We start from the raw sequence: 7,632 nt of genomic DNA on the forward strand, positions 1-7,632 counted from the left end.
TTGAACCAAGTATCTTACACATGCTAAGTACATGTGCTAAAAGACCCTGATCTCTGAAATTTTTGATGTAGATTTTAGCATAAGAAAACTTAAATTTTAATAAAATGTAGGTTATGGAAAAAGGAATAGAAGATTTTGTTGATTATAATTTTAAATTTACCTTTTATTTTCAGTGTTTTGATATGTATCATTAGGATATTTTAGTAAGTGCTATTCTGTCTCACTTTCAATACTAAGGATATGAACAAATTTAATTTACTAGACTGATTCCTAGGATTTCATAGGTACAATATATGAAAAATTATTTTTGTACTAACTACCACAGAAATTTTGTCATATCCACTTTGTATATAGGAATGTAAATTTTATAAAATGTATTTGATTGTTATAGGGTCTCTCTACACAGCTCAGACTCATAGTGATGCTCCTGTTTTCTGTCTCCCCAGCACTAGGATTACAGGTGTGCACCACCACATCCTGACGTGGTGATCAGCTCAGCCCATGTCTGGTATGGTGTGTGGTTCCAGGGAACAAACCACAGTCTCTGTGCTTCCCTAAGCTTGCCTAACCAGGTGCTTTAGTCTGCTGGCCCCAAGGAATGTAAAATTAAATTTTTTGTAAGACAAATACCATAAAAACAATCACTAAAACATTATTGTTATAAAACAAAGGGAAATACCACCAAATCTCAAATATTAAAATAGTATAATTACCATAATTTTTGAGCACATATTACATGTTACACATTATTCAAGGTGCTTGTAATTTAAAAAAGAACACAAACACTTTTGCCTTTATGTGGTTGATATTCTAGTAAGGCAGAGGAAAACAAAGAAAAAATAATTACAATAATAACAAAAAGTATGTAGTATGCTGAAATGAGTAAAGAGCTATAGGAAAAGTTGTAAACCCAAGTAAAATGAAAACCTGGAGGGTAAGTTTAAAGTTAAAATTCTAAATACATTGTATACAGTAAACATGACTCATTTTGATACATGATTGAAGAGTGATAGAAAGTAGTCTTAATTTGGAAAGTCTAGATCAAAGAAAGACCTAATGCAATAGTTCTGTGGATTGAACTGTATTGGACATAATTAAGGAAGCTGAAGCAATAGTTCTTGTAACTAAACATGAACAATTGAAGATGAGATTCAAAAAGCAACATTGGGAAGTCTGAAGTATACCATGTAAGGCTAGCTAATCAATGGCATAAAGTTGACTTTTACCCTATATGGGTTTTGGAGGTGTGACAGGACTTTGTATGTTTTCAAATAATATTTTAAGTCCATTATTGAGCTTGTATCATAGAAAAGTATTAAATAATAAAAATATTTTGAGAAAAAGGGATACTAGTGACTTGAAATAGTATCATGGTACTAGAAGTACTGAGAATAATCAGGGTGTGGATATAATTTGAAGGTTGAGTAGAAATGACTTGAAGAATCAGATATGGCATTTGAAAATAAGAAAGAGGAAGGAATTAATTTAGGATTCTGAACAAGAATGGCTTGATGTTCCAAATTACCATTGAATTAAATTAATATGGCTCTGAGAGAATCAAGATTTAGGTTTTGCATCTTGGACATTTTGACTATGAGATATCTGTTGCATATCCAAATGGGAATTTTTAATACATTGTTGAATACAACATTCTGGAGAGAGATGTTACCTGTCATTTTATGTGCGGCAGTAATCGTAGGTGAAAGAGAATTTAAAGTCATGAGACTGACTGGATAATATCAAAACAAATAGAATATGTACAGAGGAAATAGAACCTAAGTCCAAACTATCAGTCTGTCAAAAGTCACAAAGTCATTAAGAGAGAAGTATCAGCAAATAACTTACAGAGCATAGTCATGAGAAAAATGGGTGAGTGTGAAGTTCAGGGAGCTAAGTGAAAATATTCATGAGGTGTGGGAGCTCATCTAATAAAATGATAATTGACAACTGAGCCTTGAAATGAGCAACAGAAAATTGTCTGGTGAAGTAAAAAAAGTAAAAGCTTCCTGGAAGTGGAATTAAGAGAAGAAAAATAGAGTAATCTGAGGTACTGTTTGTGGGCAAATGCTTAATGAACTTATGGTTCTGGAGAAGGAGTAAATTAAATGAAACAATAGCTGGAAAAAGGTCATGGGTAAATCTTAGTTGTTTGAAGCAGAGAAGAAATTCTCTCTCTCTCTCTCTCTCTATATATATATATATATATATATATATGATTCTGTACATTTAAAATATAGAAGAACGAAAGTAGTTAGTAAGAAAGAGAATAAAGATTTATTGATACATTATTCTTTAGTAAGTTATAAAAATAACCATTCCGCAAAGAAGGAATGGTTATGGTCTGGACAGGTACACAGATGGGTCATCTAAGAAAATAAGATATGTATGGACATATGCATAATTTGGCAGATAAATATGGTAGTGAAAATTCTCAAATGTTTGTTTCTCAAATTTTGTCATATAGAAATTTTGTTTAGATAATGTTGAAAAAATATAGAATTACTTTACCTAGCATTTCATCAAAACATTTATAAATTGATTACTGGTTTTAAAATATGGCATCACATCATTTAATCCATACATTTATCGGTATTTCTAACAGGCTAATTAATACAAAAAGTCCCTGAATTCTGAGCATTCCAGTTACAAACTTTGCATTTTGAGCATTTGTAGATGAGAATAGAGGGAGTAGCTAACTCTCAGGTGTCTGAACAGATATTGTCACAGCTGTGCTACAGTGTCCTTAGGGTTAAGGTAACTTGAAAAATAACAATAGTTCATTTAGGGCATTGGTGTATATATTTCTTTAATGCTTTATGTTATATATTTGTGCCAAAGTATACAAGACTCACTACATCAGACTTATGATTGAATCTGACTATGAACATTCTGTCAGAATGGAACTTATTTGTAAATCAGGGACTTATTGTAATCCTATAATATTTTTATTAATTTTATTGAGAAAAAGATAGGAATGAGACAGTTTTAAAACAGATTAGTAGTTGGATGAGTAATGTGATCATCATAAGAAATATAAGAGAAGCCAGTGAGGTAGCTCAGTGGATTAAAGTGCCTGCTTAAGCAAACTTAGGCAAGCACAGGGACCATATTTCAATCCCTGGCACCATATGCTGCGCCAGCCCCACCCTCAGGACAGGCTGAGCCAGCCAGAGTCCAGGTGTAGTGGCACACACCTATAATCCCAGTGCTGGGGAAGCTGAAAACAAGAGGATAACCAAGAGTCCAACCTGCATAGTGAGACCCTGCAACAACCAAATACATTAAAAGTAACAAGAATAGTTGAATAATTTTATCTAATTTCCAAAATATCATAATCTACACATAGAAATAGCAGTTTCTCTGGCAAGCTCAGTTTGCAATACTGAGATGTAGTATGTAAAAATCACATCCTGGTAAAACAAAGTGCTATCATTGAGGCATTAGTGCTTGAAGAATATCTCAGAAAACCCATTTAGACTACCCTTCTTTTTTTCTAAGTGTTGACAATCAACCCCAGATAATTAGGAATACTTTGTAAACATCTGACTAGTTATATATTCAATCTCCTAATTTAAAAAATGAATTATGAAATATTATTCTAATTTTGTTTAACTCTCTCATGGACCTCTGCTTCTGTTCTTTCTTTTTTTAAAAAAAATTCTTTTCACATGTTTATTACCAGGTCTATCACTATGCATTAAACTAAAGTCAATATGGATTAAAGATCTAAACATTAAAACATAAACACTAAACTTATGGGAAGACAAAGTAGGTGGAAGTCTTGAAGTCATAGGAACAGGCAGACATGAACATGAACAAAAGTAAATTGCATAGGAAATACTGCAAAAATTTAACAACTGGAATCTCATCTTATTGAGAAGTTTGTGCATGCCAAAAGAAATCATCAAGAGTGAAAAGACAATCCACAAATTGGGAAAATAAAAAAAACTTAAACAACAATAACACAAAGGACTTTATCTAGAATACATAAAGAACTAAAAAACATTAGGCCCCAAAATTCAAAGACCCAATCCAAAAATAGGCATCTGTAATGAACCCACACTTCTCAGAAGACAAAATACAAATGACAAAAAAAAAAAAATACTCCAAATTACTGGTCATTTGAGAAATGCAAATTAAAATAACACTGAAATATAGTGTTACCCCAGGAAAAATGACTGTCATAAAGAAATCAACTTCTCATAAATGCTGGAGTGGCTGTGAGAAAAAATGAACATTACTCCACTGTGCAAATCAGTGTGGAGAGTACTCCAAAAACTAGGATTGGAGCTTCCATTCAATCCAGCTTTTCCCCTTCTGGGTATTTTTTCAAAAGAACTGACAACATAATACCACAGTAAAATATGTGCACCCAGGTTTATAGCAACACAATTTGTCATAGCTAAATTTGGAAACCACCCAAATTCCCATCACCTAAGGAATGGCTAAAAAAGATGTGGGTTTCTTTTTTTTCAGTTTCTCACATTTTTATTTTAAAGATGGAAAAAAACAAATATTAAGAACAAAGACAAAACCAAAACAACATAAAGCAATAAAAATGCTATATTATTTTTAAAAAGAATACAAAATTATCAATGCTTTTTGTATTACATATCGTTATCAAATTTGTTGCTGAGACTAACAGATATAGGCAGAAAGATTCATCGCACAATCAAAACATTAACTTTTCCTTTCCACAAACCTTGAGTTTTGACATCTATACAATTTTAAATGAAAATAAGAATGTAATATTTCAAATGAAAATATGACACTTATAAAAGTAGAATGATGCTGGGAAATCAAGAAAAGCAATATTTTTGTACATTGGAGCATTGTACAAAAATATTACAGCTACAAAGAAAGATAAACTTGAGGCTTTTATAGGTAAATGGATCCTGCTAGAGGCTATACTCAAGTGAAATACATCAGACACACATGTGTAAATATTGTTTTTCCTCCCTAAGGTAGTGTAATGACCTGAAAAAATAAATTAAATATGAAAGGCATAATAGATATAGTAAAATGGAAAGAAACTGAAAAAAAGGAATAAACAACAAAGATGAGGGAAAAGAGAAAATAGGCAAAAAACAAAGGGGAAACATCACACAAATATATACACAAGATGGCTGAGATGATTATATTATTAATTTCTGCCAGTTTTTTTTTTAAATAGAAGTTAGTGTTTAAAATTTTCACTTTTACTTACTCTTTATGCTAATATCTGCAATTGGAGCAACTACATCAAAAACAGCAATGTGCAATATAAAAACCACAGTTGAATACCTCTCCTCTTGTTCTTCTAAATGTTTATCATTTCTAATATCTTATCAATTACAATTATACTCTCTTTAAAATAAATTTAAAAATAATAAAGTAAAAAAATAAAGTTTCTTTAATGCTTCATTCATCTTAATTGCTTTGTTTTTTTTTTACAACTGCGTATTTTAGGATAGCCTGCTTTTCAGCATATTTGCTTCATGTGTTGTCTGCTTTTAACATATTTGCAAATTATCTGAATATATATCTTTAGTTCAAGGATTTTGTTTGATTTTTTTAAAAATCACATGCACCTCTTTGTTGAATTTCTTTGTGATAGGTTTGAAATGTCCCTGTGTTTCTTTAAATTTTATTTAAATTTTCCTAAAATACTTCAAACACCGACAGTTCACTCATAGTAATTATTGTCTAACCAGATACCAATATTTTATTTTGTGTTAGATTAGATCAAGGTTTCCTGAAATTTTGTGATGGTTATTGGCATGAAACACCATTTGATCATTGGAAAATGGCATATTTTTCCAGTGCTTTCCATTTGACTTTGTTTGATTTGTATTTTCAGTTCTAAGGTTTTTTTTTTCCTCTGTGTTTATTGTCAGTTCCCCTAACTTATGACTTGATAACACTCTGATTCATATTACCCAAGAATCAACTTTTAGGGTGTTTTCACTGCTTCAGTACAAGAGGGGAACCTGAATCCAGGTTAGGACCAAATACTCTGTTCATTTATTCTTCAGAAATACAAGAGTATCTAGAGCAGTAGTGGGGAATGTATGGCACGGGTGCCAGAGCAAGCTGTTACCAATGAACTCTCCAAAAAGATTTACCCTAACTGAAAACATAAGCCTTTACTTGTGTCAATAAAATGACTAGATCTCACATTCAAAGTTAATGACCTTTTGTCAGACACTGCACTTTTTTCATGGCCCTGAAGTGAGTCTTCATGGATGAATTATCATTTCAACAGTAACTTCCAGTGCATCATAAGGTCTTGCATTACTCTACAATTGGAGTAGAGCTCGAGAAGGAAGATACTAATCCATTTGGGGTGAGCATTAAATAAATTTTGCCTGGTTATCACTGCTACAACCATGTGCAGAGTTGGAAGGACAGTGTTCTAAGGTCAATTCCAAGTTTGTCAGTGGTTAAATGAAATTCATGTCAGTTTTTCTGTAATACAGAATTCTGCCTGATGCCAGAACTGGTCTAAAATCTCCATCTGTAACAGAAAGTAAAATATAGAAATATTGCTCTTATATATTTAACCTAAAATGAAAGAAAGAAAACAGAGATAGACAGACAGAAAGAGAGAGAGAGAGAGAGAGAGAGAGAGAGAGAGAGAGAGAGAGAGAGAAGGAAAGAAAGAAATGAAGGAAGGAGAAATATTAGGAATAAGAGTGTAGACTTTTGAGGATTGGGAAAAGAAGCAGGGCAGGTGGGAGGAAAATGATAAATATGATTATGTGTATACACAAGACAGTTTATATGCATACACCAATTTTCCAAAACAAACATGACTATTGTTCTTTACAAGAGTATATTAATAACATATTTTAAATACAGTATACTCTGTGAGTTCTGTGTGTATCTATGACACTAAGATCTTCCTTCCTCAAGAGTAAGACATCTCTCCCTAATGGTCTACTTATGATTAGAATAGGGGTCACATGGGGACCACAATGATTGTTTTCTGTTTTATTATATTGAAAGTAAGCAGTATTGTCTACCTGTGATTTCCTAAACTCTTGTTAAGACAGGTACCTACATGAACTGTATCTGGAGAGAGAGATCAATGGAAAATGTTACCTAGATTCTATCTTTTTATACATTTTAGATCATTCTGCTGGATTCATTGCTCTTCATTCTCAACATAAATCTACTTTTAAAAATGCTGTGGAGGTTTCTGCTGGGAAGAAGGATAGTATTGGTTGGTGGATTCCAGATCATTTGTGTTTTGGCTTGGAGACAATTTGTCTGAATTTTGCCCGTGTCCAGGGAATGTCTGAGACTAAAATTAAACATGGAGGACTAATTAATCTTTCAAAGGAAATCTTTATGCAGTCAAATACTGGGGCAGTGGCATGGTTATATTTGGGGAATCATACCCAGATTTATGTTGAGAATGAAGAGCAATGAATCCAGCAGAATGACCTAAAATGTTGTAAGTTTGGCCAGAAAGGAAGTGCTAGGAAGGCTGTGGACTACAAAGATAGAGCTGAGATCTCCATTGACCAGGAGGACGAGGAGAATAAAAAAAAGTCCTGAGGGCATCACAGGAGGTGTTATGTTCTTGTCCTTTGCAGCCTCAGAAAGAGACTTTGATTTGAGGAGAAAGTTGCAGAGCCCCATGTTTCA

Source organism: Octodon degus, unplaced genomic scaffold (assembly GCF_000260255.1).
Source record: "Octodon degus isolate 3935 unplaced genomic scaffold, OctDeg1.0 scaffold00063, whole genome shotgun sequence".
In the NCBI taxonomy this organism is placed as follows: domain Eukaryota; kingdom Metazoa; phylum Chordata; class Mammalia; order Rodentia; family Octodontidae; genus Octodon; species Octodon degus.